The sequence below is a fragment of the Camelus bactrianus genome, chromosome 8 (genome assembly GCF_048773025.1).
Source record: "Camelus bactrianus isolate YW-2024 breed Bactrian camel chromosome 8, ASM4877302v1, whole genome shotgun sequence".
NCBI lineage: Eukaryota > Metazoa > Chordata > Mammalia > Artiodactyla > Camelidae > Camelus > Camelus bactrianus.
The window spans coordinates 8787105-8802452 of NC_133546.1; the positions used below are offsets into that span (position 1 = coordinate 8787105).

A 15348-nucleotide genomic window follows, 5' to 3' on the forward strand; every position below is an offset into this window, starting at 1 on the left:
AGCTATACCCTCCTCCCACCAAGAGCTGTGTTTTTTTTAAAATAACCCTGTTTTAAAATAACTCTGTGTCGTTAGAGAAATAAGGAATCAGAATAGGGTAATTAAAGGACTGGAAATGTATGAGACGAAGAAAGCAATTTCATGTTGGGTGCACGTTCAATACTGAGTTAAGCCTGTTCAGTGAAACAGGTAGCTGCACACACATGGTTTGAGTGATGCCAAACGAATCTAGCTTTTAGAAGAGACAGACGATTTGAGTTCAAAGAGGCCCGTGACAAACTCAAGAGGCGTCTCTTTAGCTAAGGCTTACGGCTCCTTCCTTAAACGGGCCCGCCCAGCTTCGTTACTTGCTGACCTGTTGTTTCAACAAACATTTATGGAGCACCTACTGTGTGCAGGGGTTTGCATCATGGGCTGGAGAGGCAGGGGGTTCATTGCAAACTTGCTGCCTTCTGGATGCTCCCCATCTAGGGAGTGCCTGGCAGTAAATAGAATGACAATGCAAGGATGAGTGATCACTGAGATCTGCCAGTGGGGGGAGACCTGGATGGGGAGAGAAGAGTGTTTCTCCCTCACCAGCCTGGGGAGAAAGCAGAGCTGGCATGTGGACCCAAGGAAGGCCTGTCCTACAGAGTACAAGCTGCTTTCGCCAAATGAGTAGGAATGATAAAGAGTAACTCCAGCTCACCCCTGTTTAACCCCAGCAGCTCTCCTCTCGTGAACTCAAAAAAGTGTGTGTTAGTGGATGGACCCTGGCTAGAGCCCTGACTGTACACCAGACGCTCTTACTGTTCCATCAATAAAATGCAGAGATGGACCACAGGAGTGTTGAGCAAGATTCACAGAGATATTGGACATTGAATTCACTTTGTGTTGATTTTTTTTTTCCTCCTTCCAAAAAGAGGCACTCATGGAAGCCTGGCATAAATCACTTACTGGCAAAATGAGACAAATTTTGAAAATGGGCCGCAGCATGCAACCAATTTCACATGGAAAGCCTGTTCCTTCTGAATGCTGAAAAGCTATAAATCAACAAGCCTAATGGATTCTATCCTGTCTATTCAATATCTTCTAGGGCGTTGAATTTAGAATGTAATGCACCAGCGGGGGTGGGGGGAATCCCTCCAGCAGAGTGCACAAGCTTGAACGTTTTGGAAGTAAAATCCTCCAGGCTGAAAGCTCTCCTTCCTCCTTGTTACGAGGCCTGGGCCTCTTGTCTGCTGGCTGGTCTCCGTCACAGACTCAGAGCTCACCTCTGGGTACAGCAGAGAGGCCGCTGCTGCCTGGCTCTGTCACTCGGGCTGTGGGGTATTGGGCCAATAACAGCAGTCTTTGAGCCACAGTTTTCTCACCTATCTGATGGACCTACAGAGGGCGATTGTGGTTATAAATGAGAAAAGGTTACAAAGGACTTAGAACAGCTCTTGCCTGAAAACATGGCAGCCATCATGATGGCTGTTTGGAATTTGGGTCCCCGACTCCCTTACCCACTGCATCCTCTTATCTGGCTGAGAGGACGGGGCAGCATCATTGCCTCATTCTCACCTTGCCTTTCCTCCTTTCTATGAGTGGGACAGAATCCCAAAGCAATGCCTCTGTTTCATTAAATAACAAAACATATGATGACTTCTGTCATTCGAGGAGAGATTCCCAGTGGGTGGGGTCCACCCAGCTCTGGTTTCACTTAAGCTTTGGACAGGGAAGGGGTTCCCAGCATCCCTGACTCCTTTTTGGGAATGGCTGCCCATTCCCCCAGCTGGGTGGGGCTATTTTCCAGGCTGAAACAACAGAGGTCCACCCTGGCTGCTCGGAGCCCAAGATTCTCCCTGCAGCGCCTGGACCAGTTCAGCCAGGATTCTGAGGCCTGCCAGTTTGGTCATGAGGGTTGTTCTAAGTCACTGTTTGGGAAACTCAACTCTGGAAAACAAAACAGTGTTGCAAGATTTCTTCATTCCTTGGTCGCACACCATCCAGTTAGTCATAAATTTAATGTAATTGGAGTTTTTCTCACAGATGAGCCACATGGCAAGAACACAAAAGAGTGAAACAAAACCAGCCAAGATGCTTATTTTTCAGACTTTATCTTGATTTTTTTCATGTTTATAGGTCATTTATCCCATAATCTTGACAAGAGAGAATAATAAAAACAGACAGGTTTTTTTTTTTTTAATGGCAGTAGTACCCTAGGGCTTAGAAAGAGGCTTAATTCAGAAAAGCATTCTTTTTTTAAAAATTGAAGTATAGTTGATTTGCAATGTTGTGTTAATTTCTGGTGAACAGCAAAGTGAGTCAGTTGTACACATATTTCTTTTTCATATTCTTTTTTATTATAGGCTCTTACAAGGTATTGAATATAGTTCCCTGTGCTCTACAGGAGGACCTTGTTTATCTAATATATATATAGTAGGTAGTGTCTGCAAATCCTGAACTCCCAATTTATCTCTCCCCTACCTTTCCCCATAAGTCTGTCAGAAAAGCATTCTTGATTCAGACATTGGGAGCGAGAAAATCCTAAGGTGGAGGGAACATATCTTCACTGTCATAGTTCCTTCAGCCTGGGCAAAGGTTGTTTCAATGGAAGCCTCCATCCAGCTGGGATACAGGCACCTGTTTCCTTTACCTTGGAATGTACAGTAGCAGGTTAGATGAGGCGCATCAGGTTCATGGTGTATGCTTTGCTCATGGAAGACATCACGAAGGGCACCCAGCACTTCTGGTGCAGCCTCAGAATCCTTCTCAACCCAATACTCCGGAGAGTCACCAGCAATCCTTCAGTGCAGACATCAGGGATGAATTTTAGTTGCCATCCTGAAGGTCTGATTATCATGAGAGCCTAGATTTATGAGATGTTATCAACTACTTTGGGGTAGAGAATGACCTGTTCTCTCCTAAAACATAAACCATCAGCTGCTTCTCGCATAGTAGTTGACCCAGAAAACTGTTCTAGAGAGACGAGTGGACAAAATTGTTTTCTGAAGTCATGCATTACCAGTTAGGCCACTGTAATTCCAGAGATAACGCAGGTCAATCACAGCAAAGCTCATTCAGGCAGGAAGCAGGCGTCTGCACTCATTTGGGGTGATTGCTGTTTAGGCCCCACCAGGGAGCTCCTCTGTCCCCTGGCACCTTTTTTAGACTGAGGATGAGCTGATGGAGCCCCCAGCAGGCTGAACTTCTCTTCCAGGGCTGAGCTTTCATACACAATCGGAGGTGAAGGGAAGGGCGAGAGGGTGGACTAGAGGATGAGAGGCAGGGACGGGCGAGCAGGGCCAGGGCATGGCTGACTCCCCGCCCCTCCTGGCACAGCAGGCCTTCTACACAGCACAGCAGCCATGGGTGATGACCATGGGCTTAGTCCCCCGAGCCGGCCAGATCCCTCCCCAGCCTTGATGTTGCACTCCCCTCCATGTGCATATAACCTGGACCTGTCTGCATGTCTCCTGGGTACAGACCATCCCTGCACGATGGGTCTGTTCTGGCCATCACAAGCTCCTGCCCAGTAGCAGGTGACTCCCTTCAGCTTTGAGGCAGCTTCCATGATTGGATGGCAGACACTGTAGGTATAGCAATGCTCCCTCCCACCTCCCTAACAGAATCCAGTTTCAGAGCAGGATTCCAATAAGTTTAAGCAGTCATAGTAACCCCACGTTACTTGCGATTGGTTCATCAATCCAGGCTAAGCCAATCAGGGTATACCATCCAGTCAGATATTCCTCTAGTGGGGGAATGCTTGGGGTAAGCCATTCTGAGCAAGGTTTCCCCACCATGCTTCCTGCTTGGGCTCTATTACTCTGGGTCTTTTCAGCTGTAGTCCAGTGGTTCCTAAGCACATATTCCTCAACTCGAGGGAATCACTGGGATAAGTTCACGGGAGTTCGTGGCTTATTTTCAGCATGTCACAAAGCTGGAGGGAAGCCACCCATTTGCCCGCAGTGACGCCACACATGCTAACACATCATGCTCTTTTGCTTTGGGCTAGAATTGAACAAACTCACCATGGAAACACTGCTTAACTCTGGATGACCAGAAGCCAAGATCAAGAGATATTCATGTCCTTGATTTGTAAGAAAATGGGAACATAAAATAATTACCATCTCATCAGGGACCCCACAGGATCCATGGAGAAAAAAATAAAGCAAAGGAATCTTAGCAGGTGAAAAGGTGAGGAAGCCTTGCTGAAATTGCAGCAGTAGTTCTGGGTATTTGTCCCCCGGAAATTTTATAGCAATGTTGTGCTGTTGGATTGAGGGCATGATTGCTCTTTAATCACTACATATGGCTTAAATATATAATACTACGCTGCTCAGATTCCCCTAAACCCGGGGCATGTCAAGACCTGTGGAGCCCCGAACGCAGCCCTCGCCCCACCATCATGCCTTCACACCCGGACTCAAGGCCTGGTGTGGACGCCACCCCGCACATTCCAGGTGCTGACTCCGCCCTCACCCGGGGCGGGAGCGCCTGCGGTGACCTGTTGCTGCATTCCTGGAGAGCAGGATGGAGTCCTCCAGTGGGGTGTCCAGATTAACTAGCTTTGACGCATTTAATGGCCCCGGGAGAGGATCTGTCCCAGGTGCCCGAATTGCTTCATGGCACCAACACAAAAGCAGCCGCTTCTGATGTAAATGTAGCCCAGAACAAGTAGTCCAAGGACCCATGCCCGCAGGGCCACGGAACACAGGAGCTGTGTGGTCCTATGACCAGGTCTTTCTGATGCTTTCATACCTGGGGGCTTGCTGACCCTGAGACACTGCCCTTCCCAGGGCTGGGTGATTCCTAGAGATAGTGGACAACTTCCCAGAGGGGGCCTTCATATGCAAATGAGTCAATCCAGAGGCCACACCCCCAACCGCCTCCTCTCTGGGGCTGCCACCCTCTGGGCCACTATCCACCTGCCCAAATCAGTCCATGCCCAGGTACCAGACACCAGGGACAGACCCTACACCCCAGAGCCCACTGACATTATCCAAATTCTCCAGTCCTAAGCCCCCCAACCCCGCCTCACCCATTCCTTCCCTCAGAAACGACAGTACAGCCTCTCGCCTGAGTTTTCCTCCCTAGCCCGGGCTCCGGACAGACCCTGGTGCTTCCCCGGTTGGCCCTGCATGGTGGGCTCCTCCAGCTTCAAGGGAACTGTGAGCAAAAGCATCTCCCTTCATGACAGTCATTCCACTCTGGGTCTTACCATATCTGAGTAAAACAAATCCCAGGGTGCCCTTGAGACGGGTCATCCAAGGAGACCAAGATCAGCTCAGACACACCAGCCCTTGGCCAGCTCCGAAAAGTTCCACACAACCTCTGCTTGCAAGTTCAAGGCTGGAGCAGGAGCTCCGCAGGGAGCAGTAGTGCCTGGGAAGAGCGTGAGGTTCCCAGCCCACCTGAGGGGTGCCCACCTGAGGGGGGCTCACCTGGGGGATGCACAGGAGCTGCGCTCATGTGGCTTGCATGTCCAGGCTTGCAGACGAGCATGCATTCAAGAGCCCTCAATGGAAGCTGTAGATGAGGATGGAAGCATACTTTAAGACTTGCCCCTTTGGTTTGCACCTAGACTCAGCTAAGGCCTCGTAAGAACAAGAATGTGTTTTGTATCCTTGCACTTTCCCTCATACATGCATTCAGCCATCCATTCATGCCCTTGTTGAGCATCTATTAGGTGCCAGGCACTTCACTAGGCACTAGAGCTCCAAAAACCTATGAGAGAATCATAGGCTAGTTAGCGCAGGAGGCCACTACAAAAACAAAGTAAAAAGAAACTAAGGATAGAAACTCTACTAGAGGGATGTGCCAGAGGGAGGGTAGAAGAAGGGGCTGGGGGAATGCAAGGGAGTGGGTAGGCAGGGCTGCAAAAGGTGTGAAGGTTTCAGCTGGGTCTTGAGGGATGAATAGGAGTTTGTTAGGCACATCAGGAGGAGATGTCCAGGGGAAGTGAATGGAGACCTGAGAAAGCATTGCACCCTCTAGGATGTGTGGATGGAGCAGAGTGTTTGGAAGGCAAGAGAGTGGATGAGGCTGGATAAGCAGGATTTAAATGTTGCCTCAGTTTCCTGCATAATGAACTGTCCCAAAACTTAGTGGCATAAAATAACTCTGATTCACTGTCTCTCATAATTCTGTGGGTTGGCTGGGCTTATAGGGCAGGTTCTTCTGCTCCATGGGGTGTCGACTGCCTTTAGCGAAAACCTCAGTTGGAACTAAAACACTTGAGATGGTCTGACTCATGCATCTGGCACCTTGGCTGGGGGCTGGACCGCTGGGGCTGCTGGGGGCCCTGAGCCTCCTTGTCAGCCTCCTACGTGGTGGTTTAGGCTCCAAAAGAACAAAGGCCGAGCTGCCATGCCTCCAAAGTTGAGGTCTGGAATGGCCCACATCCCTTCTGCTGCTTTGTGCTTGTTAAAGCCGCAGGGCTAGCTTAGACTCACAGGGAGGTGAAGGAGACCATGCCTCTTGTTGGGGGAGCTGCTCATGTCAGCAGAGGTGAGAGGAAGTTCGTAGACGATCCTCCATGAATGTCATCCTAAGGGATTTGGAATTTGCGCTGCTGATGACATGGGGAGCCAGTGAAGTGTTTTAGAAGGGGAGGAACACGGTCAGATTTGTATTATAGGAGACCCGTTCTGCCTGTAGTTTGAAGACTAGATTGCAGAGAATAAGATTAAGATTCAAAAGGGCTATTAGGATGGTTTAAGCTGATGTTGTGGGTTGAAATGTGTCCCGAAAGATATTTTGAAGTTCTAACCTTGGGTATATTTTGAAGTCCTAAACCTGGATACCTGTTCATATGACCTTATTTGGAAGTAAAGTCTTTGCAGACAGTTAGAATGAGGTCTTTGGGATGGGCCCGAATCCATCCTGACTGATGCCCTTATAAAAAGAGGAAGACGCCATGTGAAGACACAGGCACACAGGGGAACACCATGTGACAACAGAGGCAGAGACTGGAGTGAAGCAGCTGCAAGCCAAGGAGAACCAAGGACTCCCGGCCACCACCAGCAGCTGGGAAGAGCCAAGGAAGCATCCTGCCCAGCGTCTCAGGGGAACATGGCCCTGCTGACACCTTATCTCCAGAACTGAGGGCGTAATTCTCTGTTGTCTTAAGCCTCTCGGTTTGGGGTCCTCAGTGACAGCAGCCCTAGGAAACGGGTACAGGTGATGATGGGCTGATTTGACAGTGGTGGGAGGAACGGAGAAGGGAGGACAGACAGCAGGGTTGTTTCCGGGGCCGGAAGAGCTCAGTGGCTGACCAGATGTGACAGTCAGGGAGGTGATGACGCCAGATGTGGGGCTTGACAGCTGCTCTGTGGCTTCTGTTCTTTGCTCAGCTGCAGAGCCGGTCCTTGCTTGGCTGACTTGATAGGGTGGCTAAGCTGTGGCCACTGAAGTTTTCTACTCACTGGTGTCATGGCTGCACACAGGGAACACAGGGGACCATTGTTCCTTTGTCCATCCCACACAGTGTGCCTTGATTTTCCTTTGCTGAACCACCCTGAGAGATGGAAAGAGAGCGAGAGAGGTGGAGAAGTCAAGTCTTTATGACCCATACTGGGCCCTGGGATCAAGCTTGGTCTGATGCTAGATTATCTCTGTGAAGCAGTAAATCCTCTTACTTTGCTTAAGCTACTTTGACTTGGGTATCTGTCACTTGCAACCAAATGAGTCTTTCTTACGTCCTAATGTGCTTACCTTGCTGGGGAACTGTGCTGCTAACCGGAGGCAGGAATTGTAAATCCCGGGGACCGCAGGGCTCCGTGCTGCTCTTTTGGGTCCTTTTCCATCCCTCTGGTTGTCTTCTGCACAGCCTTGAGGAGGGAAGGGTTCACCCAGAGGAGACTGCTAGACTCACAGTTCACCTTCTGAAGGCCTCGTTTCTTCATCACATTTTTTCTGCTACTCTTTACAACCATTTTATCTTCTTTTGAAGTCAGAGATGCTGAACTGAAAATTGAGGCATACAGAATGAACGTCCCTTGACACTCACCGGGCGGTGGTGACTGTTGGGCCAGAACCCTGGTGCTTGAGCCCGGCTTGGAGCGCAGTCTTTCCCTCTGTCGTGGCCTCTGCGGATCGGGGACTTTTCAGGACATGATGGGGAAAGCGCGGCACCATGGGAAGTCTTACTCCCTTGCTAGGGATTTAGGAATATCCAGTTTGTAGCAGAGAATGTAATTCGGTAACTACAGAGGTTCTAGATAAACTGTTCTAAGGAGGCACATGTAGCAAAGAGGCAGGAAGGTCCATATTTCCTCGCAGCCCTTGGAGGTAACTGCACACGGAGGCCTGAAGCCTGGGCTACTTACTTCTTCCTCTTGCAGGAGTAGAATCATTACTTTTTCAGACACGTCTCCTCTTAAGGTGTCCTGAAGTCCTTTTGGATCAGGCAGCTGGGTGTATTCAAGCCTAAATAGGGCTTTTACTCTGGAGAGGAAACCAAGCGACTGATATGAACCTGAAATAGTCTCAACCCAGGAAATCCTGAGCCGATTTTCCTGCCGACCAGCTTACACTGTGAGCATTCCCGCTCCCCAGAGAGACAAAAGGGCTTTGACATCCCATCTCAACATCCGGCCTTCAGACAGGAAGCCGGCACCAGCCAGAGGGGTTTAGTCCATGGGAAACAGAGCCTGTTGGTGCTGCCTAGGACCAGACGCAGGGCTGAGGCCATCTGAGGGGACATTTGTGCCTGCTGTGACTTCGCATGGGAGAAACCCTCGAGAAATGTCCTCTGTTGGCTTCATGATTTATCCACTATGTATATATTTGCTTTGGTCATTCATATCCTATCATTACTTTCTTGAAGATGCGGCCAGTGTTTGTCTTTTTGTTTGTTTGTTTTTGAATTGCTAGACTTTAATTTTTACAGCAGTTTTCAATTCATAGCAAAATTGAGCAGAAAGTACAGAGTTCCCATACCCCTCTGCCCCCACCTCCCCCCGCCTCCTCCACTGTCAACATCGCGCAACACGTGGAACATTTGTTACAACAGATGAACCTACACTGACACATCATTATCATCCAAAGTCCACAGTCTACCTTAGGGTTCACTCTTCCTCTGGTATATTCTATGGGTTTGGGCAGATGTATAATGTCATGTGTCCATTGTTATAATATCATACGGAGTAGCTTCACTGCCCTAAAAATTCTCTGTGCTCTACCTATTTATGCCTCCCTCCCCCCAAGCCCTTGGCAACCACTGATCCTTTTACTGTTGCCATGGGTTTGCCTTTTCCAGAATGGCATATAATTGAAACCATACTGTACGTAGCCTTTTCAGGTTGGCTTCCTTCACTTAGTAACGTGCACTTACGTTTCCTCTATGTCTTTTCATGGCTTGAGAGCTCATTTCTTTTTAGTGCCAAATATTTTGGCAATTGTGGATGAAGTGTACAGATTTTTCTGTGGACGTAAGTTTTAAATTCATTTGGGTAAATACCAAGGAGCATGATTGCTGGATTCTGTGGTAAGAGTAATTTTAGTCTGGTTTTTTTTTTTGGTTTTGTTTTGTTTGTGGGGGGTAATTAGATTTATTTTTTAATGGGGGTACTGGGGATTGAACCCAGGATCTTGTGCATGCTTAGCATGCACTCTTCCACTGAGCTATACCCCCCACTTCCGAGTAATTTTAGTCTTGTGAGAAATCACCAAACTGTCTGCCAAAGTGGCTGTCCCATTTTGCCTTCCTACCAGCAGTGAATGAGAGCTCTTGATCCAGATCCTCTCCATTCTAACAGCTGTGTAGTGGCCAGTGTTTCTTCTTAATTACATTTTGGGCAATATTTGGATGCTGCAGTTGGATGATCTTGAGTGAAAGTGTAAGAGAACCAACTCAGAAATTCATCATTCATTTACAACTCAAAATTTTTGAGTGGCCTGGCACTGGGGATTCTCAGATAAAAGATGCTCTCTATGTCCTCAAGGAGCTTACAGCCCAATGGGGGAGAATGACCAGAATGGAGTGACAGTTAGCACCTAAGGGGTATGTGGCAGGAGAGAGCTCTGCTCCTGGAGGGAAGCCTCATAAGAGGGATGTCATCCAGAGAAGGCGGGGGACAGGGCAGGCCTGGGAAGACACAGCCCAGGAGCCTCTGACAGAGATTAGAGGTTGAAAGCTAGAGATTTCAGTTTCAGGGCTGTTGAAGTTTCTGGTTTGAGGATGAGGAAGTGAAGATTCCAACAGGGAAGGGACGTGGCTGGGTGTGCTTTTCCAGAGCAAGTAGGCAGGGAATTGCAGGTGCGGAGGGTGGAATCTGCAGATCCACTGGCCCAGTGTTTCTTGTCCAAGTGCTGATGGAGCACCGTCTGGGAGGGCCTCTGGTCTAATAGCAGATTATCCAAAATCTGGCTTTAGGGACAACTTTGACCTCTTCTCTTTACTCCTTAGAGCTGGGCCCTGAGCTGCCAACAAGCTAATTCTAAGAGGCTGAGTGCAGATTACTCCCTCTCCTTGACTCAAGCTCTGGAGGAGGGTCAGTGAGTCATGAAATGGCCATAAGCAGACGTCAGGAGGGGCCCACACGTGTTGTCACTGCCCTTGAGTTCCTGACAGATGGCCGTTGTAACTCTCCTTCCGGTACCCGCAGAGTCCGCTCAGCATCCCTGTGCCCGTCTGCACAGGTCACTGGTTGGGAGGTGGTGATGATGGGTGAGCTTCATCCTGCTTTAAAAAGGGACATGCCTATTTCCTTCTATTCCCCTCCCCCCGCCTCCTTGTTTTGGTTTTTTAAACTCAAACTAGAAGCATTTACACACCATTAAGGCCAGCAATGATGACTGTGCTAAAAAAAAAAATCCATAAATGAGAGAAATGGAAAATCTCTTCTGCAAATGTAGGATGCTGGTATTTCTTGAATTCGCTTGAAGTCAGTAGGGAAATTACATTGATGGGCTTCTGAAGCTGGAGCCAGGACATCAGGATGAACACAGCAAGTGCAGCTCCTGAAGGGCAGCCCTGGAGCAGGGGGTAGGGCTGGGGGAGCTCCTGTGGCTGTGACACATTGGTCCCTCTATGTGAAGACCTTCCATCCATTCAAGAAATACTGAGTGCCTACCATGTGCTAGGTATTGCTCTGGGCACTGAATACAGTAGTGGGCAAGACAGAGGCCCTGTTTTTATGGAATTTATGTCCTACTGGGGGAAACAGGCTGAGAACAACTTCAATATCATATATAGCATAATGGAGGGAAGCACAAAACTGCTGTGAAAAATTTAAATAGCAAGGTAAGGGGCCAGAGATCCACAGAGAGGGCTTTGTTTCAGAGACCCTGGTTTGAGCTGAGGGTGAGGGTCTGAGGCTGAGGAACAAGCGGAGGAGGCTGTGGGAGGAGGAGAGGCTGGTGTCACCTGAACAAGGCAGGATGTGGGGGTGGGGGCAGGGAGCCTGCACGGAGGCAGAGACTTCACGTGGCAGGTACCAGTGCCTCAGTCACAAACCGCCATGCCAAAAAGCTAATTTCCAACTTTGAGCCCCCACAGCTATAAAACTAAAAGCGCTGGGGGCTTCTCTAGAATCTGCCTGGTGTTAGGGGCAGTGTCCTTTGGGAACAAGCTCCGGGTTCTGGATCTCGTCTCTGCAGACACCCCCTTCCCACCCCCAAGGCGTCATCGGTGTCTCCATCAGCAGCAGTGAGGCTGTGGCTCCTGACGTCTGGCTGCACCTGCTCGCGGCCACCCCTTCTGACCACAGGGAGGGCCACTGCCACCCTAGGGTGCTGTTCACACCGTAAACATCACAGATCTGTGTGTTTGCTCAGAAAATTCTGCAGCATATGGCGGTAAAGTGCTGTCTGCTTACAAAACCCAGTTTATGACTGATTTTCCCGACAGATGGAAGTAATGGGTATTGAGGGCCCTTTTCCTCACTTGTGCGCAGGTGCCCCACCTGGCTGGGGACACAGGACACACCCAGCTGCTCCTCTCTGCGGGGTTGGGCCTTGAGTGAGGGGGTGGGGTTCTGTTTCTGTTTTTACGGACCTACTGCGACTTCCACCAGCTGCTCTTATGGCGCTGAGAGAGACCAGCTGTCTCCTGGGACTTGATCTAAGAAGTGAGGTCCCAGGCCTCTCTGCCCTCAGATTCCCCCAAGAGCCATGGTGCCAGGGGCAGCTTCCCTCGCTGAGACCCTCCCACGGCTCCAAAATCTTCCCTCAGTCTCGACAGAATTCTCTTTTCCTTGCGGTGGGAAAAACTGGCTGGTTGGTATCCTCCCAAATCTCTGTTTATACTTGGACTCAATAGGTTTTTTTCTCTTCAAGTTATCATCTCCATCTGGCCTTACAAAATCTGTGTAGAAGCTCCAGGGTAAGAATGGACTCCTTCCTTCCGGGTTGCACCCGAAGCCCCTGGAGGGGCCACAGAGTCCACGAGCGGAGGGCAGAGGCACAGCAAAGAACCGAGAGGAAAGCACCTTGCTTCCCACCCTGCAGGGCATCTTTGATCCTGCTGTGAACTCTTCCAGGAACGAGTGGGGCCCAGACAGGACTTGGAAGTCCCGCTCACCCAGCGCTTGCTGAGGGCCTGGTTCACCATTACGCAATCTCAGCGAAGTGGCCGGTGCCCAGGTGGAAGCCACATTGGGGGTGGATGTGAGGGGCTTTGGAGTCCATCCCCTCTCACGGACTCTTCATCACTGACTCTTGGCATCGCTCTCCCCTTTCTCAGAAACAGACCAACCAGCCAGACTCTAGAGCAGCGGTTCTCAGCGTGGTCCTGAGCCAGGCATCAACATCACCTGGAAATGCACTAGAAATGCCATTCCTCAGGCACCACACCAGACCCACGGAGTCAGAAGCTCTGCAGGTGGGCCCAGCCCTCCGTGTGTCCCCGGTTCCTATTGTCGGCATGGGACCCTCACAACAGAAGTTTTCAGTTCCCAAAGGAGACCCACAGAATTAGAAGCAGTTCCTCACATAGGCAGGTCCATATGTGTGACATACAGGTCTGCCCGGCGCGTGCCCTGCAAGTTTCGGGGGCGCCCCCCCGCTGAGTGTGGACAAGCCATCATTTGCAGCCAAGCAAGCTGCTGTGTTTCAGAGCAACGGGAAGACGACGGGTGTGGCTCTCAGAAGGCGGCATCAATGGAAAGGACATGCGGCCCTTGGGCTCGGCGCCGCGGGGCTGCCTCCCTCTGCCCAGGCTCCGGGTCTGCCCACACTTCTTCCTCTCAGGTGACATCTTAAAACGCCATGGCCTACAACACGTCTTGACATTTTTCAGCAATAATTTATTTCTTTAAAGGTTTTATCATTTTCCTTAGAAAACTGGGAGGAAAAAACCCCAACAACCGCCTTTACTCTCCCTGACCTTTTATATTTCTAGATATGTTAAACTTGATAAAGCAAGGGTTGTGCAGTGTTTTCACGCATTTTTTTAAGCGAACAAATTAGTCTGAGTCTGTTAGGTAGTTTAGATATAAATGAGCCCTGGGCAGGGGGAGAGGAAGGGGAAAGGAACCACCCAGAACACAACGAACCTGAGCTGTCAATTAACCAGAGCACAAGGAAACAGCTGTCAATCAACCAGAGCGCAGGGAACCTGAGCTGTCAATCAATCAATCATGAAACCAGGATATAAAAACAGGAAAAACAAAGGAACAGCACCATTTCTCCTCTCTTGGATTGGCCTGCTCCCAATCCTCCAGAGTGTACTCTTTCTTTCACTTCACTAATAAAAATCTTGCTTATATCATGCTTTTTGTCTCTTGTCAAAAACTCTTTTCTTCCAGGTGACTAAGAACTGAGGTAATTCTTATTTCCCTTTCCCCGGTAACAGGTGTATGAAGGCTTTTAGGATCAGCATTTATGTTTGCTTACATTTTCTGCAGATTTATTTTTTAAATGCTTTTCTTCTCAAAGCTCCCACATTCCTAAAATCTTATACCTCCAAACAGTTTGTCCTGCCAGGTCCTCCTCATTTTCCCACTGAAGCCTACTTGCCCTCAGTGTCTTCCTCTTTGCTGGTTAATTAAAAAAAATTGTTTGCTAAAATACTTGTAACTCCTATCAGGTAACATATTTGCTTCGCGAAAGAGGCCTTCAGTGTCTGCAACACAGAATTTTGGGTGCTACAGCCTGTGGGTGGGAAATACAGCAAGTTTGTGGAGTCATTATGGGGCCCAGAGTAAGAAAATACTTACATCAACGTACAGGTCCAGTACATTGCTTATTCTTCTTACAGGCAAAGCAGTTTGACACTTCCTAGTCTAAAATTTCTAGTTTCTTCCATCCTATCTAAAGAGAACGTGAGTCTGGATCCGTTACTGAACCAGGTTCGTTTTGCCCCATGCACAGCAAGCCTGACCGCTGAGATGCCGAAGTTTGCAGCAAAGAGAGGATTTATTCTCAAGGCAGCCGAGTGCAGAGACAAGGAACAGGCCTCAGCTGCACCACCCTGAAGGCAAAGGGCTCGGGGTATTTATGTGATGAAGGATAAAGAAGCAGGGCAGAGGTGGGGGAGCATGGGGAAAGGTGACTGGAAAAAGGTGTGTCATCCTCGTTCTGCGCAGGCGTAGCAAAGCCACAGGCCAATGCCCGTGTAAGAGGTCACGAGCGGACAGCCGCGCATGCCCAGTTGGAGGGTCGGCGGTCCTATCCGGTCTTAACCAGCTCAGCTTCAACTACGCACAGCTGACTCCAAGTTCCTGGAAAACAACTCAGGCAAATGTTTGGTTCACATGCCGCTTGGAGGACATGCAAATCTTCTACAGCAGCAATTACAGTGACCTCGATTAGTGAAGGCAGGTTACAGGTGAAATGGATTCAGCTAATGATTACCCACGGCTTCAGATCCACTAAACTGACTCTGTCACATGCTCGTGGTACCCAGCCTGAAGTGGGAAACACTGCATTAGTAGGTGGCCTTTAAAGTGATCTGACACCACAGGGCCGTTGAACAAGATTCCACTGTGTCTAAGCCTGGGGCCAGGTGAGCCCAGGAACGGGAAGTGACTTCCGCGGGGCTGGCTGGGTGAACTCTGTGGACTCCTAAGGTGCTCATGGCCAATTACAAGCTCTCTATGACCACATTACATGGGAATCATTGCCCTTTATTTTTTAGAACAAAAATTTTAAAACTCAGGATATTCATGTGAGATCTTCACTGCTTACCAACATTGCACGCGTCCCCGAGACGTCCCAGGTTTGTGAATTGAGAGGAACTATCAGCATTTGATTCTTTCCAGGTGTGTTTCTGAGTCTCAGAAAAGTATTTTCAACTTGGGGTGACTTGAGGGCACAGGCCTTGCTTTGTGGATAACCTAGTCCTCTCAAATGCATTTTCTTCCTCTCTCACCACTGCAAACCATCTCAGAACCAAGCCTACAGCCAAATAGTTTCTGATGTCTTCTTGTGGATTATCTG

General features: G+C 49.3%; 1 long non-coding RNA gene across 1 annotated transcript; it reads right to left on the reverse strand.

Annotated features, from left to right (window-relative positions):
• Positions 1-2304: 2304 nt before the first annotated feature.
• LOC141578329 (uncharacterized) lies at positions 2305-14536 on the reverse strand. Its single transcript, XR_012508523.1, has 2 exons — positions 14127-14536; positions 2305-7483 (listed from the first exon to the last, which is right to left on the reverse strand). It is a non-coding gene; the product is annotated as an uncharacterized LOC141578329 (long non-coding RNA).
• Positions 14537-15348: the final 812 nt, after the last annotated feature.